This window comes from Pezoporus occidentalis, unplaced genomic scaffold (assembly GCF_034315485.1).
Source record: "Pezoporus occidentalis ecotype Australia unplaced genomic scaffold, CSIRO_AGI_Poc_V1 ctg154, whole genome shotgun sequence".
Classification (NCBI taxonomy): domain Eukaryota; kingdom Metazoa; phylum Chordata; class Aves; order Psittaciformes; family Psittacidae; genus Pezoporus; species Pezoporus occidentalis.
The window spans coordinates 645,710-662,707 of record NW_026913361.1 but is presented as its reverse complement, the minus strand read 5'-3'; the positions used below and the strand labels follow the sequence as shown (position 1 = coordinate 662,707).

At 38.9% G+C, this 16,998-nt stretch overlaps 1 long non-coding RNA gene across 1 annotated transcript; it reads left to right on the top strand.

The window, feature by feature from the left end:
* Window positions 1–4,849: 4,849 nt before the first annotated feature.
* Window positions 4,850–5,915, top strand: LOC134159987 (uncharacterized). Its single transcript, XR_009963390.1, has 2 exons — window positions 4,850–4,920; window positions 5,239–5,915. It is a non-coding gene; the product is annotated as an uncharacterized LOC134159987 (long non-coding RNA).
* The last annotated feature ends 11,083 nt before the right edge of the window (window positions 5,916–16,998 follow it).

Here is a 16,998-nt window from a genome sequence, read left to right as displayed (position 1 = left end):
TTCCATCTGGTGGGGCAATGCCCTTTGCTGGGGACCTCAGATGACTTTGACCTTTGCTCCTACTGAAAACCACCTACAGCTGCTCTAGCTTTAAATGAGTATTAAGGTATTTGAGGTAGAGGATTGAAGATGAGCTGTAATGCTTGTTAGATTTCTCCTGTTTGTGCCATTGCTATGGAAACAGGTATTATATTAGCTAACCCAGTGGACCAAGTAGGTGTGAGTAGACCTTTGACCTCTCTTCATTTTACATTTTTATACTACTGAAGGAACAGGAGAGAAAAAAATGTGTATTACAGCAGGTAGTAAATAGGATATTGCTACCCAGGGCTTAGGCTCAAATGAAAGGGTGTGAGTTTATTTGCACAAATAGACTGATTATTTTGAGCATGCTGCAGCCTTCTACATGAAGTATCATTAAAGTGCTGTAGGGACTTTTTCCCCTCCCTAACCTTCCTGGGAACAATTTCTTATTGACACCACCTGGAAAAGGGGGCACAGGCACCCTAGTGCTCTTATGCTTGCTCAGAAAGCCCCAGGGTACTACAAGCTCAAATTTAAACCAGTTGCGAGATTTACCTGTAACATACAGCCTGGTTCCTTTCTAGAATTGCTCATTATTTCAATCTTACAAAGTTTGTAGTATTATAAGGATTTTAGGGATTTCTGTTCCTTCTTCTTTTTATGTCATATTCTCAATTTTGAGGTTGTAGTGTGTTTCATACTGAAGGACTTAAATTTTTTATGTATCATGTTGAGAGAAATTTTCTGGCTTGTGAAATTTGGACAGGAAGGAGGGGGAGTCTGGACTGATTTCTTCTGTGGGCCCTGTTCAGCATGGTAAGTATTATGCAGATGCTTGTGAACAGCTGGGCATGACATGTTATGATTTTATGCTTCTATGAAAGTAATCCTGTTTGTGCTTTGTGTGTGTAGAAATATATAAAACACAAAATGCTATCTCTGCCTAGAAAACATGCGTGTCCTTTCTCTGTGATGTGGCCATGCAGAAATACTTAACCCAAATTCTTAGATTTAATGGGTAGCAATATGACTTTGCATAAGGCTTTTTGATGGGAAATTATCTTTTAAATTCTCTCTGAAAACATCATTTGTTAAAATACTTTTAAGTAGTTGTTAAGTGCTTCATTAGAGTGTTTTCTTCTTAAAAAGCTTGAGTTAGATTAAAATTGAAGTGTGCCTATTTCTTATTATCAATTTTTACTTTGCCTTTTCCTAAATGGACATTGGCTCATGCATTTTTGAGGTTTAATATCAGTTCAGCTGAATGCTCTTGAATTCCTGAATTAATTTGATCATTTTCTCTTAATGACCATGAAGACTTTTGTTAAGCTGGAGTGCCATTAAACTTAAGTGCTGTAGTGTTTAGAGCCAGCAGTCACTGAGGAAAAGCTTACAGGTATAAAATAGGATTGGAAATTGAACAGAATGTGAGGGGTTCATTTTCTGTGAATCCAGCTATAATCACCTGGAGGCTATGTGGTCTGAACTGATATGAAATCAGGAGTTCACTCAAGGAGAAAGTGCTAATTCTTTAAGGATATATTTTGATCTGGGGCTCAGCTCTACATTTTGCTCTTGAAGTCTGATTAACACTTCATCATCTGTTATAAATAAAAACCTTGTATGTTGTGAATGTAGTTTACATAGCTGCTGCTGAACTAAAGAAAGCTCAGATAGCCTTGGTATGCTTTGACACATTCTCTTCCTACTGATGGTGGGAAAAACCCCAGGCAGTTTCTTTCATTGTCATACCTGTATCCATGAAAAAAACTTTGAGTTGAATAAAAGGTGGGGGTGCTGTATGCGTATTATTTTACAGAAAAACTATATTTTGTCTCAGGACAACCTAGAATTAAATTATTTCCATTTTTAAAGCTATTAAAAAACAAAATGAAATTACATTTGAAATGAAAAGCTGTTGAAAACAGAAGTTATTTATTACTCTCAGATTCCTCAACATTCTTTTCTGTTCAACTTTAACTCATTTCTAAACATTTTGACTTCACCAAATTGACATTTTCACAATGGAAAAAAAAGGTTTAACACGTTAACCTAATTATGATTTAATTATTCTAGTTCAAGCTGTACTTTATGAATTATGCGAACAGTGGAGAAAAAGTTCCCACATTGTACTAAGACTGTGAGTTGTAGGGGCCACTCCAGCCTAAGAAGTGAGGGCAATATACAAGTTGTTGGTTTGTTTTACTCACAATGGAGAATTTTTTATGTACTTGGACCAGGCAAGATTTTCAGTACTGGCTGGCCTTGGGATTCCTTTCTTGTCACTGAAGTTGTTGGGATTAGCAGCCCTGGTAGGCTGCTGGTGAGCACTTGGAGAAGCCCATTTACACCTGCTCTCAAGGTAAAATGACTTCTCCCCATTGCTACTACATGCAGGGGGTGGTGGGCAGTGTTGTGGAGAACAAAGGACTCAAGGTAATGAACTTTAATTAAAATCTTCCTCATGCCAGAACAGTACTTAATCTTCTCATGGATTAGCAGGGTGATTTAAAAATTAGAAGTTTACCTTCACAGTCAACACTTTAAATATAAGTTATCTGTCTGGAATTTAGGGGAACTGGGTTTGCTTTTTTTGGGGGGCAGAATAGTGGGGGAGAAGGTAGCGAGGGGGTGATGTTTTGTTTGTTTGCATTTAGAATTAAAGTATGGCTTTTGCCCTTTAGGCTAAAAATAATTTTATGCTTTTAAGTTGCCATGTGCTCTCCCAGGAATCTCGGATTTCAGGTTTTCTGCCTGATACCTGACTCTCTCTCGGAGAGCTTTCCTGGCTAATGCACCTCACCAGAAGATGTTTCTTCCTTGAGTATCTGTTCTGAAGGGTCATTACACACAGAAGAAGGTGATTTTACCTTCATAGCACTTTTAGCTCAGGTCAAGTTAAAGAAAATGTGAGCATATTAATGAAAAGCAAAACAGTCAAAGGTGATGCAAACGATGTTTATGGTTACAATAGTGAAGGAAAAGTTAAAGAAATAATATACTTACTTCACTTACAGCAAGATAACCTCTGGAAGTTGCTGGTGGTAAATCACTAGCTCTCCCTGTGTCTACTTGGTCAAACTGGAGCTAATGCCAGACTGCCTAGAGTGGGCAGCTTGTTTCTACTATGTTCTCTGCCTTTTCTCTTCACCAAAGATGCTTTGCTAGAGCAGGAGAATATGCCCAAGGAGCTTAAGTAAGGATTTGTTAAATTTCTCATCTTCTTTTCCAGATTATTGATCCTTTCTCATCACATGCTTGCCATCTCGCTTCCACTTGTAAAGCCATGTGTATGAAATATTTCCCTACTCTAAGCCTTGTGATTCTTATAAAAATAAACAATTTAATTTTATGTAATATGTAGGGAATGTGAGGCTCACTCATGGCTCCTGAATGTGACCAGTCCCTATGACAACTCTTAAGTTTGAATGTGGAGGACTTGGGGGAGGTAGGAACTAACTTAAAATTTGAAGACTACTGCTGTAATGTCTGCTCATCAATTAGCATGAGGGACCTTTTTCCACCACTATTCAACACTTTTGACTAATAAATCGATCATACACTTGCCTAGTAGAGATACGGAACTTTCTGAGCTGTTGTTGTTTGACATAATCTTCTTATAAGCTTTAAAAAAGGCCTAGCATCCCCCTTCCTTCTTGACTGTGTGTATCTTAAATGCAGGTAGAGAGCTACTTCAGTAAAGATTGCTTGTGCTTAAAAAGCTGCTGTGCACTTAAACAGGTATACTCCAGCTTCCTTTGAGGGCTTTGAACTAGAACAAGGGTTGCTTTAAGTTGGAGAGCTCTACATCACTGCAGCATGTTAGTACAGCATGAACACTTTTAATTTCATATCAGAATAGATTCTAAACATATTGCATAATACTGGCAGTAACTGGATGCCTTTGCATACTTTGAAAACAGAGCTAGGGCTCCAGCAAATGCTCTGCTAACTGTAGAAGATACCAAGCCCTATCTTTCTGAGCTGCAAAGAGGCAGTGCTATTCACTGGACAGCATAGCATAGGAAAAACTTTGCTATAAAAGGTTCAGGAGCTGTGCATCTCCTACTCCATCTCAAACCATGTAGAAATAGGAGTATGTCTAACTAGAGACAATATTTAGAAGCTGGAATGTATTGAATTAGCAGCTGTGTTTTTCAGTTCTAGCAGATTCTGTGACATAGCCCACAGGAACTGCTGGTGGAAAACTGATTGTCTTACTCGGCACCTCATGACAAGACTTTTCCTTACAGTCCATGCAGTCCTCCTCTTCCCTTATTTCTCATTAATATCCATGGGCACAGCAATGCCATCCAACTGACCACAGACAGGTTCACAGTGTTTGTAGTGCCCTGTCCCTTTCCTGATACTGTTTCTCTGATGTGGTTTAAACTGGTCTGAAGTTTCTGATGTTCTCTTGGACATCACACCACAGGCCAGTGGGATTAGTTGCCCCAGACTGTTTGCAAACATGCAAAACCATGAACTGATGCCAAGAAATGTAGGTGAGGCAGTTTTATAGTGAGTTCTGGAAGCAGATGCTTTTTCTCCAAGAGACATGTCTGTGTGTCTCTAGCTTGTGTAAGCTGTTTGTGAACACAGCACTGGTGAATTCATTCCAATGGAATAAATGGGCCAGAGTCATAGGTGCTGTACAGATAAATGAATTCACTTGTTTCATGGGCAACAATGCCTGTTACAAATAGTTATTACATTTAATTCATAAATGTAATAGGAAAAGATAAAAAAATATTGCAGTATTTGAAATGTAAAGGGTTAAATAAGGTGTACTCAGCCTTTGCTGCTTTGCTTTATTTTTTTCTTGGGAGTGATTGAGTGGAAGAATGCTTTTGAAGCCTTTGTTTGAATTAAAGACTAAGAAAGCACACAAAATAAGTGAAGTGGGCTAAAACTGCTGGAGTTCTTGTTCTTGAAGTGTGATCATGTTTCCTTGAAAGAAATTAAAAATAAATGTCTCTTAAAGAGCTAAGATAACAACAAAATAAACAAACTCAGTTTCTGCACCTGGTGTTGGCTGTAGCCAGTAGCTTCAGTAATGTAGAAATGGGCAAAGTTCATTGTCTATCATCCAAACAAAGATCTGACTACCTTGTACTAGCTTGTTCTGGGATGTTTAAATCTTTGCTTTTCACTGTGCTTTCAGCTATTGTTTTATAGAAAAGTTGCAAAAAAGATTCTGCATTGTTTGGACAGGCCATGCCCTTAATGTGTAAAGGAAAGAGGAGAGTGGTAAGGAAGAGAAGAAATGAAGGGGGAATGAAAGAACCTAGAAGAAAACAATTTCTTTTTCTGCCTTGTTGTGGGAACAGAACCTTGGTGACACACCCATAACAGAGGAGCAGAAAGGCATGACAGCTAAGGTCTAAAAAAATGATGGAAATAGTGCTCTTTCTCTCTTCTTCCCCTTCATTTCCTCTTGGCATCCTTCTTGAATTTTCCTTCTGACCACTTCCACTTGAAGGATGCTGGGAAGAAGTGGTGGTAAACAGAACTTTTTCTGTTCTGTTGTAGGTTCACCATTTAAAAGTAGGTTTGGCATAAGCTCCTAGGTCCTCTGGCTTGAAAGTTCATGCTGCTCTCTTTCAGTAGCTGTGCTCTAACACCATCTGAAGGAAGATGATATGGCTTTTTGTTTCAGCTAATTGGGCATTTTTATTTTTGGGCAATATTTTATGTCATGGGTTAGGTTGGAGGCTTATTCCTTGGACAGTTTAGAATATAGGAGTTTACCAAATAAGCTCTATACATTTCCCCTGCATGCTATGCATGTAAATACCAAATACTTTAATAACAAGCAGTAAATTCAACAACTGGCATAATGAGCATGTAAGCTCATGAATGTTGCAAAAATAAATAAAATCCTGCAGCCGCTGTGACTCCATTTTTGGATAATGATTTTGTCATTGGGGAAGCTAATAAGAGAGAGTCAAAATTCCTCAAGATGTTGTAGCAGCTGGCAAGGTCTCCATGGTTACATTGGCAAGAGATCTGGAAACCACCAAGAGTAGCTCATTGCTTGACAGTAAAATGTCATAGGGGAATACTCTTCGGATCATCTGAAGATGATCTTAAAGAGAAGCTTTAATTAAAAAAGGAGAGAGGGAAGAGGAAACAAGATTTGTTTAGGGGGAAAATGCTAAAAATTGAATGCGGGCAATGACAAGGATGTATCTAGGACATCTTTAATCACAGGCTTGTGACTGCAATTTTTATGTTAGCTGTTGTTTCTGCTTATTTCATGTATTTGTGTGGTGTGACAAGATCAGGGAAATAATCTCAACTGAATGCAAGCAAAGCGTCACAGAAGTAGTAGCTATCCAGATAAGATTGTTCCATCCTGTGTCATGGGACATGAAATATTCTCTGCTTTATGCTCATGGATGGGAAGGTTCTGAGAGATTTCAAGGCATTGTGCTTCTCAAACAAAATATAGTCTATTTTAACAATTCCAGTCTTAAGCAAAATATTTTCTTAATAAAAAAGAATAACAAACTACAGACAGTTTTAAGTGGGATGTGGATCAGAATATCAGAATGTAAAAAACAAAGGGACAATGGCCCCTTTTTGAAAGGCATTCTGATTTTTATCATCATTTTTGATAAAATTCAGGACAATTCAGTGAAATGCCTTTTTTTTTTATTTTTTTTTCTCCTTTTTATTCATAAACTTAGAAAAAAACATACTGAGTGTCACATGAGTTTGAGTTTCAGGCAGAGCTTTCTGCATATTCCTATATCTATGCATCCAGACCAAATATCTGTGTTTTGCAGCCCTGCTGCAGAATTTCAAGGTCCAGGTCACAGTTTGGTGCCACATGAGAGCAATACTAAGAGATCTTTCTTCAAAGGAGATTTAAGTGGCAGTTGAAAATAATCCAACTGTTTGAGCAGTGTAGGATGCTTTTAGTGAAATAGAAAGTACTGATTTGCCTAAAATGATATTTTCTTTTATTAGTTTGTCTACTTTGGAAACGGTTTGAGGGATAAAGGTTTCTGAAATTTAGGGCTGTCAAACCTCAGCTATATAGAGAACATCAGATGTTATGGTGGGCTGGGCTGGGATTAGAGAGACCCAAATTCTGAATCGGGCATAACAAGAGACTTAGCCTGGGATGTACCCATCCTATGCAACTCCCTGAAACATTGGGCATTCGGCTATTTTAAATATGAGGCTTGGTATTTCTTGTCAGATTTGAAACATCTAAGACAACTGCAACTCACTGATTTATGAGTCCTGGCTTTGCATGTTGTGGTAGAGGATCCATCCAGCTGGGATGTGGGAGCCTGACAGCCCCCTTCCCCTGATGGGAGTAGGACTCTTAGCCACATGGCCCCATTTCACATACAACTGTCACAGAGATGGCCATGGATCAGAGCTCCATGTTAAGTGGTGCTTAAACTTTCAGTTAAGTGACTGGAATGTCTTTTTGTTGCAATTTTTGGGCCTGGCTCACTCTGGGGAATTCAGACCTTCAGGAAAATGATGATGTTGGGATTCTCTACCAGCAGCAGCTCTGTGGAGCTGCTCAGTCTTTTTCCTGTGGAACAGTTTCCAGATCAGTAGATATCTACACAAAAGCAGTGATAACTTTTTGCAAGTGATAAGCAGGTAGAAGAAGAACGATGTGTTTGGAGAAGAATCAAATACTGGTCTGGTAGGTAATTAAAAAAAAAATTGTTTGTTTTCATCAGTGTTTCACCTTTGAAATGACACCTAGCCATTAAGCAGGTCACTGTTTCTGACCTTTATAGTAAATGAAGCAATCCTATGTTGTTTGAGAGATTGAATACATGACCTGCTCATTTGTTTCTGTCAACTCAGGTAAAAAATAATAGATATATTGCATCTTTAGATCAAATTCTGTGTGGCTAACTTGTGGAAATGGTAGTCATTAGTGCACTGACCTTCCTTGAGTGTTATATGTGCCAGACGCACTGCTTTCCTCTCCTCATCAGAGAGAATGGCAGGGTAGGGAAGAGAGCTGAAATGATAAGAGGAATGTTCTCATTTTCACCTGCACCTAGTCTGCCATATCCTCCGCTGTGTGTGATTTGTTAGAGCTTGAAAACAATCTCAGGGATTCCTGGGCTCTGAGGAACAACTCAGCCTTTGGATTTCATGGCATTAAAGGATACAGTAACTCTTGTAATGATTTGTGAAATTAAGTAATGCTTGACTTTGAATCCAGTCATTTAATTTCAAAGACCCTGAGTTCAAGGTGGCCTAAATCAGAAAGATTCTGCTTGGCATTAACTGGTACTGTCTGCCGCCAGCAGCTGAGAGGTTCATCTCACAGTGGTTAAGGGACTCAAGTTCTTTTCTATGAATCTTTCGCCCACAACTAGTATATATTTAACAGAGAGGACTGGGGTCAAATACTCACCTGCTAGTATGCTGTCTAGGGACATCTGTGATAAGCATTTATCTCCACCACTAGGAATTTCCTGACCTAGGTTTAAACCTCATCAATAATCATGATAGATATATTTAAATCCAGGAAGTTAATATTTCTGTTACAATATGGACACAGGCTTATTCTATTATTTTTGCAGTGCCTGTGCAGTGAAGGAAAATTCTGGTCTAGTTATATTCTAATTTTATTGGTCTGAAGCACTTAAATACCATTATCTTTCCCACTGTACTTACCCAGTGCTCTTAACAAAGCACTTTAAAATAAAGTAGTATAAGTATTCCCTGTGGTGTGCTGAATTCACCAAATGTTGCTGACAAGTTTGTTTCCTTGTGTTTTGTTGCTTGTCCATTTTCTACCTAACAGATTACATGTGGGGTAGGACCTTTCTGTCTCTGATGATTTAGCTCACAGAGCCCTTCATCCAGGTCTGGGGATTAGAGGCTTCATGATATTAAGAGATAACTAAACCTTCCCCTGCTTTCCCCCCACAACCATGACTTTATTTTCAGAGTCTCATTCTGAAAATCATTAAAGTGAAATGAAACTTCATATTTATTCTTTCAATGACTCTGAGAGAATAATAACAATTCATACAGAAAATGATTAGTCCCATTCAGTATTGGTAATGTCTCACCTAAATGCCAATCCAAATTTTCTTTCCTCTGTATAGTGGTATCTGAATCTGCTTTTCAAGATCACTTAGAATCATAGAATAGTTAGGGTTGGAAAGGACCTTAAGATCATCAAGTTCCAACCCCCCTGCCGTGGGCAGGGACACCTTACGCTAAACCATATCACCCAAGGTTCTGTCCAACCTGGTCTTGAACGCTGCCAGGGATGGAGCATTCACAACCTCCCTGGGCAACCTATTCCAGTGAATATTTTCATGTAACAGCTCCCCTGCTGGTTCAGAGATCTTAACATCACTGGATAGTTTTGACCTCTTTTGATCTCTTCCTGCTGTGTGCAGTAGTTTTTCTGGCCTTGTTTATATGTATGCGAAGGTCGCAAATTTGTTCTATGATGCTGGGGAGCATGGCTGCTGCTGCTGATGTAGGACTCCCTGGAGTCAGTAAAATGCATCTCTGTACTGATGACAGCTTTCCTCACATTGCTTTTTCTTCTTCTGCTATGTTAGGCTCCTTCCAGAAGCAGAAAGACTGGAACAGTCTGAGTGAGGTGATAAGTGGCTGTATTAGTGATGCTCATGAGAGTTTTTCCCTCAGGAGACCTTCAAGGCAGATCCCTTAGCTCTTCCTTGCAGGAGAAGTGGAACTTTCCATACTGTCTGTGTATGTCTGACCATCCAGGTAATAAGCTTTTCTCTGGAGCTGGGATGGCCTTCATATTTGTTTTTGAGAGGGAAGATTTTTATTTATTTATTTTTTTTTTTTCATTTGGCAACAGCAATGAGGGCAACAGCTGATTCCAGGAAGACTGTTTTGAAAGGACTGGCTACTTACTGCTCTGCTGCTCTTGCACAGCAAGACCACTTTAGAGCTGGATTCTGGCAAGGATTCAGTGGCGTTTCAGTTACTTGCATCTTGTGGAAACCAAAAGCATTTTATTTTCTCACTCCGTCAGTCTGCAAACAGGTAAGGATGCAGTCATTATCTTGTCCAAATTCCTGTTCAGTGAAAAATCAGTCAAGAAAAGTCTGGTTTTTAAATAAAATGAGCAGAGGTGCCTAATCCCTAGAGGGCATTTATGTTTCTGGACCAGAAGAGACAATTTTGGATGTTCTTTCTGGGAGTGATCAGTGCAGAGCAGATATGTTCTGTTATCAGCAGTGGGTTGTGTGTGTGCTGGGAAAGGGAAACTTCAAACAGATGCTGCTTGCTTCCACTGTCCTTATGGACAAAACCCAGAAGGGTTAACAAAAGAGGTGGAAAAAAAAAAAAAGATAAGCCTCTCAGGGTGGAATGTGGGAAAGATGACAGACTACGCTATAGATCGTCCTTCAACCATACCTTCCCTGTTTTAATAATTCAAGTAGTTTAACTACATTTTGGAAAAGACAGTAGATTCTTGTGGTTTAAAAACCTGTCTGTTTTACTCATGTGTTGAAAGTCACTAACGTGGCAATTACAGCTAAGCAGGACAAGCTAAACTGTGAGTTGGAAAGGCTTCAGTTTAACTCTATAGCTCCTAACTAGGATCACAGGCTTATGGGGGACATTGGCTCACTGAACGATGTTTTGCAAATGTTTGTTTTTATATTTCTAATTAGAATTAGCGTATTATTGGCAGTCAACCCTGTGTAACATTTGGAGCGTGATTGTATAACTTCCCTTTGGTGTTTTATTGTGCATGGTGTATGGGATTTCCGCCAGGAAAGAGTCTGAATTGAAAGCCAGTGTCTAATGTCTGCTTTTCATTAGTTCAACTTGATAATTTCTCTGGGCACTATTTGGCTGTTAGTTTTTTTGTTGTTTTTTTTTTTTTTTTTCCTAATGTCATGTAGTCCATCTAACAGAAAAAACCATACACAGTATAAAGCCAACTTCTAATATTACCAGTAGTAGCATTGGGCTGCTGGACTGATAGACAAAGAGTTTCTGTGTGACGAACAAGTAATACAGACAACCTTCAGTGCTGTTTCATCACTTCCTGTTGGTTTCATTACAAAATGCTGCCCTGCTCTATTAGAATACTCTATGCTATACATGAGAAAGGACAAGACTTAATTGTCTATCTGTGAATATATACTATTAACATTTTAAGCCATTAAATTTAAGTCATTGTGATTGAAACCCTCACCTTACTCAAAATATTGGTGTTGGGGCTTTGTCATATAAATCAACTGCATCCTTGTCAATTTGAGGTTAATCCTTAGCATGTACACTGTGCACATGCATGTATGGGTCAGGTAAATCAGTAAATGCTTGGTTCCTTTGAGGGAAAGTTTAACAATCTTTGGACTCCTTTTTAGGTCCTGTGATGCTCGATATGTTCATAAACCACTTGAAAAATGTGGAGAGCATTAAAGTAATAAAGCTGGCTAATGAACTTTTTTGGGGTTTGTGAGGACAAAGATTTGACTTGAAGGTCTACAGAATGATCTAATAAAACTGGGTGAATCGGCATTAAAATGGCAGAGGAAATTAAGTGCAGACAAGAGTAACATGATGCATTGGGCAAATCCAGATACAATAATGGAGTCCAAGTGAACTGTTGCTACCAAGCAGCAGTCTTGCAACTAATGACAGTTGCATGAAAACATCAATTCACAGCTGGGAAGAGGTGGGAGGACAGAAGGACTTAGGCACTACGAGGAATGAAATCAAAAGCAACACATATAGCTTCATGCTACAACTTGACAAATGCACGTGTTTTGCCCCCTTGTCTCAGATTTTTTTTTTTTTTGAGAGCTAGGAAAATTGGAGAAAGCAGAAACCAGAGATTCCTACAAGATTCTGAATAGGGAATGACTTACTAACCTGTGTGTTTGAACAAAAAAAAAAAGTGGGAGAATATACAGGAGAGCTATATAGTCTTAGCTTAAGAGTGGATACAGATGCTTTTTTCACAGAAACAATGGGGTCTAGCAAATGGAGGTGGTAGAGACAACATTCAGTAGATTCAGACAAACCAAGCAAGAGGAGGTTCTTTGTGTAGTACATAGACCTTCTTAATTTCTTATTGTAACCAAGCGACGAGGCTGGAATGAATTGGTCAGGAGGTGTTCCAAACCAAAACCATCAAGAAGGCTAAATAAGTATTTGGCAAAATGTATCTTTGATTACCCTGCTCCTTCTCATCTGTAGGCATCTGTCTCCACCTGATACAGCAGTACAGTTACTGTGCTAGGTGGAATTTGGGTATCCTTGTACTTCCGTATCACAACTTATGTTTAAAGTCTTTACACATTTAGTCCAGGATTTTTGAGAGGGCTATTAAAAAAATTAAAAAAAGCACTGAACATCCAGATGCAGTTGAACAGCTAATTATAATGTCTTAATTGTCTCTTCATATCAGTCTTCTACCAGGTTATACAAGTCTTTTGCTGTCTTTTAGGTACTACTAGTCTACTTGTTTGGGTTTTTTTTTTCATCTTGTGTTTTCTTTTCTTTCTTTTTTTTCAGTAGTAAAAGAAATTAATTTCTTAGTCTCACATACAGGAAATGTGCATTCTGGGGAAGATTTGGATCCTAGGTTTTGATGTGAAAAAAATAGGCTGAATAATAGGAAGGATGATTAAAGGAAATGTGCTAGGGATAAAATGTTTTAGGGAATTGAAGGAACTCTGAACAACCCAATATTTGAGTGGCCACCCTGGGGTCTATATCTGCACATAGCTGGCATATGGAACTTCTCCCAACAGATTTCTCCATAGCCAGTTTTACCCTAGGAGAGCTCCTAATTTATTGTGCTGGGAGAAGCTGAAGAGACAGAGTAGATTAAGCACCTGGATTCCCGTTCTAGGCCGCATTCTCTAAATCTTCTTTTCATCAGCAATCTCTTCTTGTTAGCACTGGGTTTTCTGTTCTCTTTGCATGACATGTGAAATGGGTTGTGTTACAAGAAATGCAGATTAAGGACCCCATTCATCATTATTACAGCCAGCATATGAATAGCTGCAAAATTAGCATCATAAACCTTGTCACTGACTCTTGAGCCCCACGGTGATATAGATGGGTGTCCCATAAGCCTTTACTGATAAATCAGTTTTTTTCATTGAAATTGGTATTTTTAATACTAATACCAAATTGGTATTTCTAATACCAATACCAAAACATATTTATGTTTTAACATCAAATTCTGCAGTATACTTTCAGAATAGACTTTGTTGTCTTGGTTGCTTTTTGAACTCGTTATTTGGGGTGTCAGTAGATTAAGCCCTAAGCCACAGTGGAAACAGAGCAAGAAGTGCAAGAAGAATTAAGAAAAGCAACGTTTTACAGTCCTGGCCTACGTGAATCTCTCCAATTATAGTTCAGTAATGAGTTTATTAAAACAGATGGATGAGAGCAGTAAGTGGTGAGATGGCAATTGTTTTTCATAACTGACTTTAGCTAAATGTAATTTGAATAGATATACATGATGTTAACTCAGAGGATTTAATTTTGTTTGGATAATCATGGCTTGAGCACTCCATGCTGTCTTAATTCAAGATACTAATATATTCCATGTTCTCTTAAGGGTCTCATACCTAAAGTTTTGCCAGCAGATGTGCAACAGATTGAGATGGGAACAATCTAAGAGTGTCAAAGGAGCTGCTTAGATTCTAATTTATAACAGACATATAGTTTCAGATTTTAAAATGTGTAAGTCTGTGACTCCTAATACTTGTGATTCACAGGCAGTTACCACAAGTTCCCACTATGGAAAATTGATGATTTACATAATGCTAATATCTATTCATTATTTAAAACCTTAATTATGTGTGCAGCCATGTGGTGCAGTAAAATAATAGAAGGATAACAAATGCAGAAAGTAATGGTTCTTTCAAGCAACTTGGAAGTCAGGTGGCCATTCCATTAGAAGAAAGATAAAAATCATACTTGTATCACCTCTTGTGGCCTTGTGATTACCAGAAAAAGGAGGACCTTTAACATTGCTTTAAGATTAGGGTCCTGGTTCTACTGCTGACTTTTGCCATACAGCTTCAGATCTCCATTTTGTTTCTTTTATTTGATATGAAAATTTTCTCAATCCCATGTGAAAACTGGTTGTTCCTGAGAAAATGAAACCCTGACTTCTTAGAACTTTTAGAACTTCCTGTTCAGAGAGTTCAAAAGTACATATGTAGGTTTTTCTGGTCTATGATTCTTTTTTGCTGCTTCAGATTTCTGAAGGCTACAGGGTGTTCATTGCGGGTGTCTTGTGACCTTTTCCATTAGTTTTATATAAAGGTGACTGATCCTCTGAGAACTTCCTCACAGCTGATCACTTTACTATTAGCCAATTCTTCATTAATACGAATATACATTGGACTGAAATTTTAATCTCAGTTCACATCCATGCTGAATTTCCATAACAGCTTGTCCTGGGTCCAGCAGTAGCAGTCAGTTTTCTCCTTCTTAGTAGCTGGTGCAGTGCTGTGTTTTTGACTCTCAGCCTGGGAACAGCACTAACACTGATGTTTTTAGTTGTTGCTCAGTAATGTTTACTCTGACCAAGGACTTTCTGTGTCTCGTGCTTTGCCAAGGAGGAGGGGAAGCCAGGAGGAAGTAGAGACAGGACACCTGACCCAAACTAACCAAAGAGGTATTCCATACCACAGCATGTCATGTCCAGTATATAAACTGGGGGCAGTTACCCAGAAGGGTTGGATCACTGCTGGGGTCAGGCTGGGTATTGGTTGGTGGATGGTGAGTGGTTGTATTCTCTTCCCTTGTTATTTCCCTTATCATTATTATTATTGGTGATAGCAGCAGTGATCTGTGTTATACCTTAGTTACTGGACCGTTCTCATCTCACCCCATGGGAGTTATATTCTTTTGATTCTCCTCCCCATCCTTCTGGGAGTTGGGGGGAGGAAAGGGGAGGGGGGGGGTGGTGCAGTGAGCAGCTGCGTGGTTCTGAGTTACCGGCTGGTCTTAAACCACGACACAGCTGTAGCTTGAAAATTGAATTGTATTCATCCTAGGTGTTATTTTGTGATAGCAAAGTTGAACTGACCATTATTGTTTTGTTGTGGGCAGTGGGAGTTTTTATTTTTTGTGGAGGTGATGGTATGTTTTGTTGGTTTGGTTGTTGGTTATTTTTGAGGGAAAAGCTCTCTTAGGCAAAGGAGGAAATGCCTTAACAGTTGCCTATCAATTTTCAACACTTCTGTTTAAGTCCAAAACATATTAATTGACTGTGCTTTTCAAATATTAACGATCAAAGTCCTGTCCTCAGACACAAAGCTACTATTGCAATTAAGTAGATGAATAGCTTCCAGGTTGTTAATGATACACAAAAGGGTTGTGTAATTGCTACTGCCTTTAAAATTGAAGCATCTGATACGTCACTGATATCAAATGGATAACTGCTGTTGGCATTCCTGAAATAAGATCATTACCTTCCTATTTTGCTGCAGAGCTGAGAATGATGAGTACGTGCCATTTTGTATGTTGGTTGGGCAGTTACCTCTACTGGGCTTGTTCAGACCGGTAGCTGCTGCTGGGTCTAGTTCCTCTCCAATTACAGAGGAATATTAGTTGTATTAATGGTAAGAAAGGTCTGTGCCATCCTTTTGGTACCAGAGTGTTTCTTGTGCTGGCACTGTTCACTTTGGGACTACTCAAGCACTGAAATGGCACAAGGAAAGATTTGGCTTTGCTAGATCATTCCTAAGTAAAAAGTTTCACAGGATTCATTTGCTTGGGTGGTCCCAAAGACAGAAGAAAATTTTGCTGTTCAGTGACAGGGGTTATCTCAAAAAACTCTATACAAAATTATTATAATTGGCAGGAACATCTGAATATTTGCATGCATGTAATGCTTGCTTTAGTATACTGTGACTAGGGAGCATATGCTCTGATGAGGCAGGAGGATGTAGCAATGGACTTCTCTTAACTAAAGAACTACCCATGAATAAATGCATGTCATAGGTTTAACTGGTAATGTTAGTTCACACTATTAACCTCAGTGGATCTGGATTAGGTCTCAAGAGCTAGATACAAGGATAGGTTATCTGAGTTTGGTTTGCACAAGTCTCTGCAGCATTACTGTAGATTACAATGAGCATACTGAGGACAGTGTCTGGCTCCCGATGAGAAAGCACGATGCAATATTTGGCCCCATCTCTTGGCTGCTTATCACCCTCTCCATTGTAAGGAGGGGCCAATTCCTAGTAGCTACAGAGACAACAGGTGGGGCATGATTTTCCAGAGACTGAAGTTTTGGAAAACCTTTGCCTCATAGTTCTTTTAAAATGCTAATGCCATTAGCTACCATTTATTCTACTTGGGTGGAAATTGTGGCCACCAAAACTCCTATGAGAGAATGCTCAGATCAAGCACACAAACAAACGCAAAGAAGTGTCAGCTGGAAGCTCCAGGAGAAGCTGTTTTTGCAAAGCTTTCTTGAATATGGTTTCAGAATCATAACTAAATCCTTCCTTATTCATTTTTAGAAGAGAATTCACTGCCTTGCTGTAGGTAATCGTATGCAGTATACAATGGTGGCTGTCACAAGCAGTATAGGTGCAGAAGCTATGTTTTGGCTTGTATTACTCACAAAGCTAGCTTCTCTGGGTCTGGGCTTCTGAGTTTTGTTGTCTTGTTAACAGCATTGATGGTGCTGAATGGGATAGATCACCCCTGGAAGTTTTTGAGAGTGCAATAGGTAAAGAGGAACTGCAAGGGATGTAAATTTAGCTTGGTTTACCTCAATGAAAAGGTAGAAAGTCATCTCTAGTAATCTCTCCCACTCTGATGGCTTTATGGTGGGTGTACTGGTGAGGCTGCATAAATAACCTGTGAATTGACCCTAAAGCTGTGTGGCAAGTACACGATAAAAAACATATGCAATGTGTGTACAATGCTTCTGTAAAATATAAAAATGCAGATGTGCTGTAGTTAAGAGTTTGTTGAATGCTGCAGCAGAAC